We start from the raw sequence: 16,496 nt of genomic DNA on the forward strand, positions 1-16,496 counted from the left end.
GAGGCAGAGAGGAACTTATTAGGTAAGCTGTCGAAAATGGATTGAAAAATTGAACGACTCGTTTCAAATTTTTTCAAGAAGCAATACCGCGTGGACCTTCTAAAATACTCGAGAAAGTTTGTTATGAAAAAGCATTAAATATTTTAGAAGGTATAGTGATGATCGATCACGCAAAAATACTTAGGTACCTCAAGTTTTAGAAAGTTGGGAAATAACTTCATCAACTGTATTGTTATTTGTTTTCCACTCAAAGAAAATATGATTACGGCCTAAGTACATACATATGTATAAAGAATAGAGAAAAATTTTCAACTTGAAGAGTTTTTCACAATCAAATTTTTAAAATACTCGTTTAGATACAGAATACTTAGTATCTTGGTTAGTGATATCTATTCCCATCAACGAGCGATTCGCATTCATTATTTTGAAAAGCTAATGACTCAGGTGGGTATGGAGGTACCTCGAACCTACTTACGCCCGCATCCATATTTATTCTTGTAGTGGTATTTCTTCGGACGATGATTAGCCATTAATTTAATAATGGATAATGCAAAAGTTATTTAAGTAGGCACTTGAATTATTTTTTGCTGCGGTTCTTGTATGTACCTATTTAAAAATTGGAAATTCCTTCACCTGCATCTTAATTATTATTTATTACCTACGCTATGTTAAATTTGTGAAATGTGGTTGCGCAGTTCACAGTTTGCGGGAGTAACTACAAGGTGCCCAGAAATATCGAGCACCCCTAAAAAAGTTTTCTACTAAAATACTTTGGTTGGTCACAGTGAATGATAATAATGATAGCACATGATTGGTTGTTGGACTGGAGAGATAACATTCCACCAATCATATGCATCTATTTCACGTTGCCAACCTATATTTTTAATGAAAAACTTTCTTCGGGGTGCTCGATATTTCTGGGCACCCTGTACATACAATCTATATGTATACATACGTAGGTAGAGGTATCTTACCTGATAGGTATCTCTTTTACGAGTACGTACGTAACAAAATTAAAAATCAAGAAAAATGAAAAATAAAGTGTCCTTGACTTAGGTTCTTATTTCCCGTTAATTTCTACCCCCTCCCCCTTATTTGTCAATATGATATCAGTGTGATTGTAATAGCTGGATTTTGGTATTCACTGCTTTTTTTGCGCACAGGGTGGGCAGAAATATCGTGTGCCCCTAAAAAAGTTTTCTGCTAAATGTTTCGGTTAATCACAGTGAATGATAATAATGAAAATTGATAGCATATGATTGGTTGTTGGACTGAGGTGGAAACATTCCACCATCAATCATAAATGTACATATCTATTTCACGTTGGCAACCTATATTTTTATTAATAAAAAACTTTCTTTGAGGTTCACGATATTTTTGAGCACCCTGTACTAAATATCAATCTAAGTACCTACAGGGTGCGCAGAAATACCGTGTACCCCTTAAACAGTTTTCTGCTAAATGTTTCGGTTGATCACAGTGAATGATTATGGTGATAGCGCATAATTCGTTGCTGGCCCGAGGTGAAAACATTCCACTAATCATAAATGCATCTATTTCACGTTATCAACTTATCATTTTTAATAAAATACTTTCTTTGGGGTTCACGATATTTTTGCGCATTCTGTACCTCTACCTATACTACCTAACTCGTAGATCGCCGTTGCATTGCAGTGTCGGATATCGTTTTGACGCTGTAGGTATGAATGGTGCGATAAGATTTAGATTATGTACTCGGTCTGTGTCTGTAGCTGTACATTACAATATAGTATAGTACTCGGTGTCTGTCTAAACGTCTAAACATCTCCCGTCTCGGTATGTGTAGTGTAAGTTATAGTCAGTTTGTCACTAGTCTATAACTTCGTGTTCACTCAGTTCATGTGAAATAAGTATACTTAGATAGTTATTTATTAGTAGATGCAGTTGTGTGCATGCTTTCGTGTATTTGCAAAATATTATAAATACCATCACACCATCATGTACTATTCTTATGTATGCATGCAGATACCTACTGTAGTTATACTTCGGGTCTTCGGCTGATTACGTATTCAGTAGTATACCAACGATTGATAGTTGAATGGAACTGCCTCGTATGCAGATTCAACTTGTAAGTCGTGAAAAAGACAGATCGCGTTTCATTTCTTTAGTACCTACATAGTACATAGTACATTACATTAGATATTTCAAGTGAGACGTTTCGTTTTCGAAGCCGTTACCTCAATAATTTGTGAACTACTCATTGTATAGATATAATTACGATCCATTATCGACTATGCCTGCGAATTCACTTGGAACAGAATAAGAGTAAGTACAACTTTGTACGTTATTCAGTATACCTAAAGTTTGTGTTGAAAGGGTTGAATATTTACTCTAATTGTTCAATTCATCGATTGAATTCAACATTATGATACATTACCTGAAGGTGCTATGTGATATTTTTTTTTCTGTTCAACTAACAAAAATGAAAAATCATTGCTTAGGTACGGTCAATAAATTTGTCTACTTAACTTATCTTTTCTTGAAACTTGTTTCTGAATGCATTTCGCATTTCTGTATTCCCAAGCCCAAAGTTTAGTTGTCATCTATTGTTAAAATACTTGCTTTATAGTCACTCATCATTATGAAAATCGGACCCGCCTCCTTTCCCGCCAACTAAAATATTTCCTGTGCGCTATTTCAAGTCTTCCAGGAAAAAAACCATCACATCCTACAGAAGTTGAATTACATGTTCTAGTACCTACAATTTTGTTTCTCTTCTCTTTTTCGAAAGAAACATTGATTTGTCAATTTAGCTCAAAATGTCTCAAAAACAAAGTTTTTTGTGAGAAAAATAAATAACAATCTTTTTTTTTTTGGGTGTTTATAATTACAAGATTATTACACCCGTAGAGGGGTAATGAAAAGAATTTTCATGTTGTACAATTTCGACTTCTATGTATATGTTTTCCTCGAAAAATAGATTTACTTTGGCGGAAAATTCGAGTTTTTCAATTTTTTGTTATGGAAAAATTTATGTTTGAGAAAAACTCAATATTCTACAGGAAATTTTAGAGCATAAAATTTTACCCTAGTTGTATTTTCTTTATTTCAATTTCATTAAATTTAACATGAGATGCACCAGTGCAATATTCTTAGATTGAATTTAAAAAATGAAGATGTAAGGATGTCTGTATTATTACACTCTTTGGTCTCTGGATACATATAATGAAAGATCAATAGAAGAATGTTGAAAAAATCCTATTTTTGAAAACTTGTCACTATACCTTCTGGACATCTGGACAACGAGCATCATCTAATGTACCTAGGGGTGGAGACTTTGGGTACGTCACTCATGGCGGTATGGTATTTCCCTACATTTAAGAAAGGAATTCCCCTGTCGGGATTTTTTTGGGTTCGAATGTCCAAATTGCCTATGCTAAATGCACTGAGGCTAACTTTGTGTTCAATGAAAGAAAGGAAGAAGGAAGAACGAATTTGTTTTGTCTGCTTGAAAGATATGGTTTTTAATGTTCCTATAGACTTATCATAGAATCCAAATGTTATTGAAGATAGAACTAACAAGCATGTGTTGTGTTTCTGGTTATACACAGATACCCTAATTTTACTTATTGAAAGTAAGTCCGAAAACTGACGAACATCGCAGTAACGGGGCTGAGTAAATGAACAAAAGTGCAGGGAAAACACAGATTTTAATAGAAAATTGCCAAAATCTGGTATATGCTGAAATTAATTTTATCCTACATGTATGTATAGCTTATCATCGCAACAACAATGGCTAATACATTATACTCTCGTCTGATAGATATTTGCAAGCAATTTGAATTATCTACACCGGCATTGAGTATTCGTATTTAAAAATTGATTGGCTATAAAGTCGCTTCATTATGTTCATTGTGGATACGTTAGTTTATACACGAGTGATTTTTTATTCTTTTCTGCGTTCAAAACCATGTTCAAGGTTTAATACAAGACAATTTTTAATTGGTCATTCACTTACAGACATTAAGTACTCTCCACTTGTAATATGTACGCACATTTCTTTATATCCAAGTGAAGAAAATAAATTTTTAATAGGTACTCGTACCTATGAGTATATGTTTTTATAAAATAGAATGGTTCTACCTACATCTATTCGATTCAACGATGGTGAAAGATAGGTACTTATAGGTAGTTTCCTACCTATTCTTTTTTACTTTATTTCAAATCGAGCAACTAATACTTATAGTCGACGGAATTCAGTTTTTTACCATTTTCAATCACCATCGTTGAATGATGGAACATGTAGATGACAGTTGAATTTTTTTCCTTCCCATACAAAAGAAAGTTTGATTGAGCGTGGCTTTATGTAATTAAATGCCACTTACCGTTTCTATCTCAACTTAGTTTTAAATAGAAACCGCAAGTTTTCTTTTCAATGTTTTGTGAAGGAAGTACGAGTGAATGTATTTTCATTGTGACAAAACGAAAAGAATGAAATCGTTTTTCGTAAAATATGGATTTTCACAACCATAACGATACATTTTTTTGAAATAGTGAAATCCTTATGATTATTTTCAGTTTCCGTTGAAGTTTCGCAAATTGGAACATTTCTATTGCTTACGTACCTATCTGGAGATTGGTTATAAACGTACAGTCTAGGTAGTAGGTACCTACTTAGGTACCTATTAAAAAAATAAAGAGGATTATTTTTTGACTTATCTATGTAATAAAATAATTTCTCAATTAGAGTTTATCGCACCTGTCAAAGTGAAACTGCCTAGGTGAGTAGGTATTTGTAGTGCAATGTAAATTTTCTTGTTGAAATTGCTCTGAAATTTTTTTATGAAGCCTATAGGTAGGTATATAGGTACCTAATCTCATGCGAAAGGATTTGGAATGTACTCGTATTATCGCAGGAAATACCTTCCAATCTTATACCAATGTATTTGTTGTTTCCATCACCCTACTTCTCTACTAACAAAACTAAATTTTTCATTTTTGATTTTGCTTTTTTTGTCGTTGAGATTGATACACTGTAATAGGTACTATATTTTTCATCTATCAACGTCATAAGTTCGATGCTCAAATTCATTTTATGGTTTATTGTCGACAGTTAGGAAAAATATCTAGCTCGCAGTATAAGTAGGTAAGATTCTGTTTGCGATATTGTGGGATTTGACGGCTTGGTTTTACATATTTTGTTGTTTTTATATTCGTGAGTAGGTATTTGTTTGATGCAAGCATGAGTGAAATCGGCGAAGTAACTACGTTTCTCGTCTAACTATAGGTAATAAATTCTGTCTTAAACTTTTTTTTTGATCGAAACATAATTTCTTCAGGTAGGTTGGTAGGTATACACATACAAGTATAAGTATGTAGTACGTAGATAATTCAACTTTATCTTTTGAATCCATTGTCTAAGTAAACCAAATCATACGTTAGTATGCCGATATTTGAGTATTGTTAAAAGTACCTATTTCTCTTCTCTTTCACTTTTGCTGTAAAGATTAATTGATTTTAAAAGTTAAACTTTTCTAATGGAATTAAGCCCAATAAAAGTGGATTCCCAGACCAGCACGCTCAAGATGTTCTAGTGGAAAGATGATTATCCTACATATATTTTTTATACATATATGTACGTATTTTCAATGGGACTCATTTACCTACTCATTATCTACGGGGGTATTTCATTGATGGAAAAATATACTTGAGAATGATATTTAAAAAATAAGTAAAGTAATTTCATTACTGCTACATTGTCAAAGAAAGGGGTGGAAATCACCCAAGTTTTTTATTCATTGTTTGGTAATACAAAAACTTTTTAAAAAGCGAACGAAATTGTGCTGCAATGAAAAAAGCAAATAGGGTGGATGTTCTTTGCGAGAATACACTTGTTGATTTTTATACTTGTAGGTACCTTCTTTTTTAATTCTTTCTATTGAAAAAAAAAGGCATCATTATAAGAAACAAGTTTCTTATCCAACTAAATCACATCGTCCGGCACGGTTCATAGTACATTATGCTAGAATTTTCTCTTATTTCTCTTATTTTTAACTAACAGGCATGTGGTACTCGTATTCGAGACTTGAATTATTTCCACGGAGGCGCTACAGATGTAGGTTACCTAATAAATTTATGGTGTTGTTCGAATTAAAATTGTGTAAATCATTGAGAATTTTTTCGTTTCATTGAGCTCGTTAGAAAGTTTGAATTAGTTTTGGATTAGTTTCGGTAATTTGAATTGCCTTGTGTACCAGGTGTTACCCATGTTGCGAGGTCGAATAACGTGATTTAGTTTTTAAATTTCTTCTCTTTTTCCTACTCTTTTCCTCTTTTCCTTTTTTTTTTGTTTTGGAAAATGTATGGATACAAAATTGTATACAATTTATTTTAATTAGAAAAAAAAATTGTAAATGATGAATGTACTGAAAATACTAAAGGAAAAAAGAAAAATACTGAATATTTATGTATTATTTTTTTTAGCGACTTTTGGAATTTTATAGCCGTAGTTTTAATTTATTTATCCTTAAAGTTTTTTCTGTTTGTTTACCAGACACCGCGAGCTCGCGAGTACTGGATTCTAGATTCGTATTACCTACTTTCAGTTTCATTGCTTTCACTAACTTTGGAATAAATATTTCAATGGCATCAAATGAATTACTGTCTGTTAAGCAAATTAGGCTGTAAAATTTGCGACAGCAATTGCTCTTCTAATGTGATTTTTTTCTTTTGATTTGATTTTTTTGTTCACGCTTTAGCGTGGTGTCCATCAATACATAACAGCGTCGTTCTTTCTACAGTCTTGAATACTTTTTTAATTTCGCCTCTTTTGGCTGGCCCATTCATTCTCAACCTATGAATAGCTATTTTTGCCGAACACCGCTCGTATTTTTCACGTTGATCAACCAATGATGTAGGTATTTGCTGGGCGATATAGGTAAATGAAAGAAACAACATTCAATAAATTTATTACCTATACATCTAAATTGAAGTATTATCTGCCAGGTGTTGTGTATTGTGTTTTTTCTTAATACTATGTACTTAGTACCTACTGGCGAAGTCAACGCTAATACCAGTGAAACCGCGTGTAATTTTTTTTCACCACATTACAATATTTCTTCGAAGTGAACATTTTTTTGAAACTCTAGAATTACCTATCTTAAAAGCCTATAAGTATTGTAGAAGATATTATATGAGCGTCAAAAAAAAAGGAAGATTTAAAATAAAGGTCCAGCTTCGTTTTGTTTTTATTTTTTATTATTTGGCTAAATTTTTACGCTCCCATTTTTTTCTGTAATGCTTTAAAATGAGATAGATCGGTACCTACTTATGCCACGACAACGAGACAATACTTACTTTAAAAAGAATAAATGAAGAAATTCGAGATTTTACGAATTATTTGAAAACAAAAAATCAAGTTTTGTCATTTTCCCGTAGAGTTACCCTGGTACAAGAAAGAATGATCCAAATTGTAACCATTATACTCATATTTAATTTTTGTGGGCCCAAACGGTCGTGATCCGGTATGGATAAAGCCTATTAAAAATCAAAATAAATTAGGTAAACAATATTTATACTTACTTACGTAAGTAAAGTACCTCCCTATTCAATAATTAGTTTAAAGTGACATTTTTACGCTTCAAATAAATTCAATGGACCAATTTTGGAAACTTTCTTAAAACAGGTGGGCTAAAAAAATTAGACATGATGTCTAAAAAGACCTTATTAGGTACGTATAAGTAACTGATTTTTAAGAATTTCCAAGTGACATTCTTACAATCATGGAAGTGAAATTCCACTGGGGGGATCAAAATCAAAGATTACCTATCTGCATTATGACCCATGGTGAGATCTTAAATTCAAAATTTGTCAAATATTCGGGAAAAAAGATACCTACTTACTCGTAAATGAGTATAATGACGCAGGAAAAAAATTCCTCCCATGATAGTTAAATTCGAAAAACAAGGTAACTATAAACCCCATAATTAAATTTCAAAAATTGATTTTTGAGAATCAAATCAACTTTATTGAAAATAAATGAAGTTTTTTGAATTTCTATAAGATTGACGTAATCTACTCGCCAATTTCGTTAGACCCTGGTGGGTTTTATTTTCGGTCTCACGAATCCACAAACATCCCTATATGCGCCAAAAGTTGAATAATTACCTGGTCGACGACGGGACATTCCGCGATAACATTGCGAATGGGTAAATTTAGCGAAATATTTTACAACGAACTTTGGTAGGCTAATGCGAAGATTTCGGATTAAATGCTCGTTCCCTGGTTGACCAATTTACATAGAAATAGTTGAAGTGAAAAAGTGACGACTTGAAAACTATTATATATAGGTACGTAAACTACCATATAAGATGGGCACGGATGCTGGGTAACTTGATAGACTATTCTATTGGTTTTTGAAAAAGGTTTTTGTAAGTTTCGAATTAATGTTGACTCAAATACTTATTTCGCCTCGCAGATTCGATCGAAAAATTTTCTCACAAAGTACAAGGCTGAGTTTGCATATAAGTTGGTTGTGCTTGTGCTTGTGCAATTACGACAAGACAAAAATTTTACCAAAGTGGGATGAGCATCATCGAAGAAACGTATTTTTCTTTTGTGAATGGGGAAATTTTGCCTTTATGTAATTAAATTTTGGCGCCATAATGGGTTTTAAAAAGTTTATAGCGTAGATGTTTAATAATTTCACAACGACTTTATATTAAGATTTTATACTTGAAAGAGTGTTTTTACGTAGGTATCGAATAAGAAAAGTACGTTAGGCTTAATGATGATTTTTATGAGCAAAGTTATAAGATGATGAATTTAAAGATGTGTCGTTCGTATAAACGATATAAACGTACTATATTAGTTTTGGATTATGTATTAAGAATGCGGTCATGTAGAAATAGTTGTGTTGAAGACTTGCTATAGTTTTATTGTTGTTTTTGCTTGCTTTTTTATGCCCTTTTTCCCTCTTCATGTTGATATAGTATACAATGTAATGTGAGTGAACGAGAAAAGGGAAACGAGACGTTGCAAATTCTTTCTTTCCTTTAGTTTCATTCAGGAAGTGTATAGCATTTTCGCAAAAATGTTAGATGTGTACGGATTCTATGACAATTCAACGAAATTTTGCCTATATGTATACATGTAGTAAGTAATGTGCGAGTGTGTTTATGTGCAGCCTGCATACATATACATTTATATACTCGCACTGCAAGATTTAAGAATTACACACATGGCTGATTTTTGCTTCATAATGATATTAGGTTTAGATTTTTTCAGACTAAAGACGAGACAGAAAGAAAATCGTACGATTATAACAGTAGGTAGGTATGGTATCGCGAAAGTGACTCGATAGATAAGCTCGTGATTACAATGTTAATGCGATTAAGCGAAAACCGATTCCTCAGACATTCGAGTCTGCAAAATCTAATATTGTCTTAGAGCAGGTGTGATTAATAAAAAAAACTTGCGTTTTTACATTTTGCTGCGTAAGCGTTCTTTTTTCATCGTAGTTATTTTAATTGCGATGCAATGATTACTGGAAGTGTTATTCGAGTAGGCTAAATCAAGTTTTAATTAGCGATGATACCCAAACTCCAACCCGCTTTCACTGACGAAGCAATCATCCTGTGCTAATTGAGCATAGGGTATAGTGGCTTTTTTAATGTTACGATTATGTGAAATTTATACTATCTATTTATTTATATTCTTACTTTCATTAAAACGACAAATGGTCTCTAATTATCGCTGATTTAATCAATTCTCCTTCATTTTGTATCGTTTTTTTCCAACATTATGTTTGGCGTGTGAGTTATGCTCTTACTATACCTACTTATGTATCTACTAAATTAGCATAAGTCTAATGCGATATCCTTTATAAAATTATACTCTGTTGTATGGCAAACATTTTCAATTTATAACCGCAAACGTTATATTATTATATAATATTCATACTGCACATTACTTATACCTAATTAAGGCCAGCCATAAATAATTTGTATTTCTTGGAAAATCGGGAGGGAGGAAGAGTTGAAAAAATGGAGATGTGAAACCAGAAAAAAGTAGCCTAGGTACCACTTGAATTTGGACTAAGTTCATCAAATTTTTTCCATTTTTTATAGGCTATACAGGTAGGTAGTAGGTACCTACCTAATTTTTATTGAAAAATTGAATTGCGCCATTTTGGGAACTTCTGGCTTCCTCCGGTGACTTACACCACTGAAATTCGTGTGAGTAGGTGTAGACAACTGACAAATAATTAATTATGTACTCGAAATAATTATAGCGTGATGTATTGCAGTATTTCAGAGAAATTAGAAATCCTCGATTTTCTTTACTGGTATGCATAAATTCCTTTTTCTAAATTGGGAAATAATCGCATCTGAAGAAAATACTTACCTACAAGTAAACAAGAAAAAGTCAACGATTTCTAATTTCGCTGGAATTGCAATAGAGTATAAATTCACTCATGTTCAAATTTTTTGAACCATTATGTTACAATCGTATTTTTTTGCTTTTTTGACACTAAGGAAGCGATATTTGAGAAGGAAGGTCTGTTTGCCAAATTATTGGTGGAACATTCATGAAAGATGCAATGCGTATCTGAGCGGCACGGTAGTGCCGCCCCCCCCCGCCCTCCCGTTCCGAGATTTCCATGGAAATCCGCGGAAAAGGCCGAGATTGTCCGATATACGGCCGAGCGTGCATGCTTATATATTCTGTAATCATTTAGAAATTTATTTAAAAAATTATGTGAAGGGGAATAAAAAATCTGCGACCACTAGACTTGTGTAGCGCACCCAGATAATTATCCGTTCATCGAAAACAACCCTTAGGTTGGCTATGAGCACTATTCACTTGGTAAGTGAACCTAACGCAATCCCAAGGGAAGACCTATCTGTCAAGCAGATTCACGAATGTCTGGCGAACTACCGCCCCGCCATTCGCTTTTCAGTAAATAAAAAAAAACTTAAGCACTGCCAGAGTACTGAAAGAACTCATATATTTGAGGAATGAAACAACAAATAATATGAGGTAAAAACAAAGGAAAGAAAAGACAAAAAAACGTAATACAAAAAGGAAACAAAAAATTAATAAAGCTGGACCAAGGTCCCCGGGATTATCCCGTCGACACCCTACCAATCCTATACCCCTAGGTACCGGGCACGAGAATAGCCTAGAGACAGGAGCACCCTCACTCCATACCTACTTACCGAGGTAAGTAGGTATTAGGTTGTAATACCTACACCGTAGCTAATGGCTAGGTACTACGTGAGTTGTATCTGCCGCCGTACGCATTTACAAACTGAATTTCAAACACCAAGAGCTCTCGCGTCGTAAGCTATAGAAATAGCATACGAGTCCCTACCTAACAACGTCCCTATACATGCCGTAGCAGATAGGTACGCGGTCTGTTAGGTAGGTGCACGGCTCGCAAAAGAAGCTAGAAATATTTTTATTCCCTCAAAAGGAAATAAAAATGTACTTTTTCTCCCCTTACATTGCCCCGATTTTTATTGCAAAAAATAAAGCATTCTTTACAATATAAATCTTTAACACCGTAAGAGCGAAAAAGAAAATTTTAAAGAAATAACCAAAGACAAAAACAATCTCACCCGAAGGTGGTTTCTGGGAGATGTGGAGGGGATGCCCCGAATTATTTTGGAAAGAATCGCGCCCAAATAACTACAGGTATAGGATTACAAAATAAATAAGGCCACCTCTGCCAAGTATATGTAACGAAAATATAGAATAATCATGAACATATTGGTGATACCCATATCTAAGGAATTACCTATGGATATACTATGTGATATTAGGTCAAAACAAAATACTTTATGAAAAATGAATCGTAAGAAAAAACAAAGAAAACTAATAATAATAATCCCTGAGGACATGAAACAATGACTAAGTAAAGTAACCGATATTCATCTTAATTAAGATAACGAAAGGACATATAATTAAGGTTATGGCTAAATAAGGTAATTCAAAACGAAACAGAATAAAAGTATCTCTTTGAAAAAATAAATGGTTACATAAAAAAAATTTTAATATTTTAATAAAAAAATAAAAAATAAAAAAAAATAAAAACCAAAGCTTTCATGGGTGGCATTCTGGAAAAAATCGATATCTCTAGCAGTTGTCTGTATGGCAACACTGGTCACAGCCGAAAACGAATAGCTCACTGGAGCCGATACTGTTGTGATTATGATGATAATAATGGCAGAAGTTCCGTTACGATTTCTAAGTTAATTTGATTTAGCATACGAGGTATGTCTTTATGGTTGTCATATTGTGGTCCGACTTTATCGATTACGTCTTCTAATGATTCTAAGTAAGTGATGGTGCCAGATGGGCCAAGCTGCGGAGCAGTATATTTGAACCAATGGCGAAGATTCCTTCGCTTGAGCGGTTTAAACGAATTGTGTACCGGTGGAAGTATGACGATTTTCTGGACTTGGCTGAACACCAAAAATTCGAAGAGTCGTGTTAAACCAGCAGTTTCAAGGTAATCGTCGTTGTTGGATATTTCGAATTCGCGGACGGAGATGAGAATTTTACTAGGTACGAAAGGCATTTTATGTAGTAATCTGTTTTTTAATTCATCTGCAGATAGAAACTCCTGGTTAAATGAACTTTCCCATAGCGCCACTCTGACTTTCCCGATATGGTCTACCGCATCACTGATTAATCCGCGAGCTATGGAGTCGCCAACTACGAAGTAATGCTGGAGAAAATAAATTCGTTCAGGACCGCCTTTTGCTAAATATATCTCGGCCTCCGCCAAGTAGAATCTAAAGTTCTGAGAGATGAGTATTTTCGTCGCAATATAATCGGGAATTCGCTTTTTGAGTTTGTAACCGCTGTTAAATACGACGTCTTTAAAGTTTCCTACAGTCACTGGCAAATGGACCTCTACTTCGCCGAACATCACTTTCGTGTCGGTTCTTGCAACTGGAATTCGCCTTGGGTTTTGAGGTTCGTTGCTTCTAATTTGCTGGTTTCGCCTTTTTCGTCGAGCTTCCAATTCTACAAATTTCTTCTTTTTATTAGCAACCGGTGATAGCGGTTGTAATTTATAAGGTTTGTTAATTTTTCCAGAGTTGATTGGAGATCGATTAGAACCCCCGTGAGATGGACCTGGGCGTGGACTAACCGTTGGTTTCGTGAATGGACTGTTACGTTGGGTCACTTTGATGCTGTTGATTGAAAAGTTTGCAGCCATACGTAGACGAGGAGATTTAATCTTCTCTTTTTGGTGTCTCCACGATGGCGATGGTTCAGACTCGGAGATGAACTCATAATTGGGTGAATTCAATATATCGAGAGTGCTATCGGAGTCGGTACTGTCCTTTTTTACGTAGCTTGTCCGGTCCGCAGGTTCATCCCTCAATGGAGTATCGCAACGATTATTTTGTATCATAATGGTGTCGCCATCAGCATCGATCGGATTTTCCAAAGAGAACGAATTCATTGGTGGCAAAAACGTCGCAAATGGATTGGGTGGAACGGGCATTAGTTCATTTTCATCGATAATTTCACGGACCAGATCGACTGCATTATTTTCCTGATTCGGGTTTTGAAGATCGGCGATCATTTCTGTTACTTTACCGTCGTCAGCGTCTCTAACCATGAGCTTCATTGCCGACCAAAGTAACTCAGCGTCTTCGGAGATGGTAGAAGAGGAATCGTCGATAATTTGGAGCACATTGTCAACAGCGTCACCTGCTTCGGGGTGTCGTGATTTAATTTCACGTATAGCAATGTGTATGTCATGAACGTGCTCTCTTTGAGAAGCGCAGCGTTTTTCGAGTTGTTCACATTTTGCTTTTAAATCGGCGAGTTCGAAGTTGAGTGAATGGAATTTGCTTTCGAGTCTGGCGGTTTCCTCAGGTGAACGGACCAAATGCTGTACCCAATCGGTGTTGACTTTAGTGAATGACGACATCGATAGATACTGTAAACAGGGACCATATGCACACGTGACGGCATTGCGTACTTTATTCTTGGTGTAGTGCTCGTCATAACACATCCTATGGTATGCATGACCGCAGAAAGTCGCGGCGACTACACCGATGGTATCGAGCATTCCTGGACTGGATTGAGCTAATGACTGGTAGCATTTAACGCAAGTGGCCACTTTCAATTTGACCGAATCCATCCTATTAAACAATGACCAACACGTATTGGTTGATAACCAAACTCAATTCGAATAGGTAAACCTCAGGAATATATGGCAATAAGTTACCTGCTATTTCAGTGTTTTACACTGTCTATCGATCGTAGATGTTATTCAATCTCGTGAGATTGCTAAATACATGGTATGAAATCTAATAGATTTCCTAACTGTTCGAGAGAGCTAAAGAGAAGTAAGCACTAGGACTGCGAAACACAATATGAAAGACCGGGTGACTGAAAGGCTGAACATCACTTTGGTTCTAGCTGCCAAAAGGGAAGGGGTAGGCTAGGTATTACCAATGCAAATCCGTGGAAATGCCTATCTTCGACTCCTTCCTTTTTTTATATTTATAAATAAATGCACCGACCGTTGAAATTAATCTTGTTTATCTGTTTCAGATTACCTATGCGCATACAGAGGGGGAGGAAGATTATCTTTGCAGACAATCTGAGCCTTTGAACAACCTATTGGAATTCAACGCGACGAGACTGCTAAAAGTGCGATAACGACAATCTCAGAATACCTTTACATGATAAGAGCTAACAATAAATGTCTAGATATAGAAATTATGTTAAATATATACATGTATTAAAAATAAAACGAGAAATTACATATTTTGTACAAGGTCTCGTAAGGCCTGCTTTCTTTCGGTTCTAATGAAAATACTATAATCAGGTTTAAAATTGTCTTCGAAATAACGGATTCTAAGACGAAAAAGCTGGTAAATAGGTGTACCTGAAGCTCTTCTAAATTGATACAAGTTTGTGAAATCGGTATCAATAATATGATATTTAGGAGTAGAATTGATTTCAAAATCTAATTTTGAATCGATAAAGTTTAACTTCGAATAATTATTCGAACTAAAATAATTGATAATATCTTCTATTGGCAGTGCCATGACTATGGTTTTAGACTGTAGTTTCTAACACTGTAGTGTTACTATCGTATGTAAAGGTAGAAAGAAAGAAGACCTACAAGACGATTACCATTAAGAATCACCACCAATTAGCTATGGCTAAATCAAGACTACGAGATGAATTTCGATCGTCGTCAATGTTGCTGCTAGATTCATGGTCATTTACATACCGAGAGACTTCGTCGTCTGCGTGATTATCAGATTCACCGATTAATTGTACCTGTAGAGCGCGAATAGCCACGGCTTTCTCCCTCCTAACCTGATCATTTTCGGCTTTGAGATCACTGATCTCACTACGTTGACGATTAATGATTCGATCACCTGCCTGGATGGTTTTGTGTAAGTTTGTGTTATGGCGCCTTACGTGCCTTAACTTGCGGCAAAGATACTCATTTTCTTGCTGGACCTCATTTAGCTGGTTTTTAACTTTTTGATAATCATTAATGTGAATAAAAGGACCAGCATTGAACTCACTGATGGTCATAGGGGTGTTTTCAACCGACATATTAGCAAATTGCTAATCTAAGAGAAATCAGACCAATGAGTACAACAAGTTGTTGTTCTATTATTTTTCAACACTTGTGTTGCCTAGCGAGATCGTTGCGACTGAGAAGACGTGGTTTCTATAAGCACGACTAACATATAATGATGTTTCCGATATTCATCGGTGTGGGGTAGGCATACGAGCTGTTATCATATGCAACAATGGAAACACCTCTTCCGGTTTTACCTGCATGTTCGAGTTTACCATTGGTTGAGCTATCCCTACTTCTACGAATGTTCCATATCTAGAGAAGGGGAAACACAAAGGACACCAAAAACCGATATATTTATTTTCGTCTCAAAACTAAACTCCTTCGAATAGTAATTTGACCTTAATAATTAATGTGGTTATCATACGATTAGAATTTCGGCTAAGGCCCATGAACAGTATAAAATAACACCGAAATTAACTTATAGATAGGATTAACATATATGAGTACATAACAAAAGTCTATTCTCATTGTTTTCAAAAAAAAACTAATATTGTAACGACTAATTGAGTACCATTATAAGATAACGAAAACAACAACTAAACTTAACTCAATGAAACGAAAAATGATAAAAATTTGAGTACAAAAAAAAAACTGAGTACTGTTTCCTATCACTATGGGTAATATTTTTGAAATATATCGTAATCTTTCGAAATTAAATAGAGTGCAAAATTTGTCGAAACAAACATTCACGATTGATAAAAAAAACAAACATTGAGTACTCGTAAAAAAAAAATAAAGACTTATAAATAGAGCACACAAAAAGAACAAACAAAGAGAAGAATGAAAATGACAACCAAATAGGTCACACCTACGATGACAAACGAAGTCAAGATTCACGAGGTTTTACCAAGATTCTGAGATAAAATTCAGCCTACTCTTA

The 16,496-nt window shown here is 34.7% G+C and overlaps 1 protein-coding gene across 3 annotated transcripts in view; it reads left to right on the forward strand.

Annotated features, from left to right (window-relative positions):
* The window catches only part of LOC135832148 (uncharacterized), a 231,847-nt gene that overhangs the window by 55,949 nt on the left and 159,402 nt on the right, over positions 1 to 16,496 (forward strand). The window contains exon 1 of one of the 3 annotated variants that reach the window (XM_065345185.1): positions 1,696 to 2,304. The exons of 1 other annotated variant lie outside the window; for it this stretch is intronic. The gene's annotated coding sequence lies outside the window, so the exon portion shown is untranslated. Of the gene's footprint in view, positions 1 to 1,695; positions 2,305 to 16,496 lie in introns of those variants that run through there. One more of the 3 variants, XM_065345183.1, reaches the window with a different exon arrangement.

The sequence above is a fragment of the Planococcus citri genome, chromosome 1 (assembly GCF_950023065.1).
Source record: "Planococcus citri chromosome 1, ihPlaCitr1.1, whole genome shotgun sequence".
NCBI lineage: Eukaryota > Metazoa > Arthropoda > Insecta > Hemiptera > Pseudococcidae > Planococcus > Planococcus citri.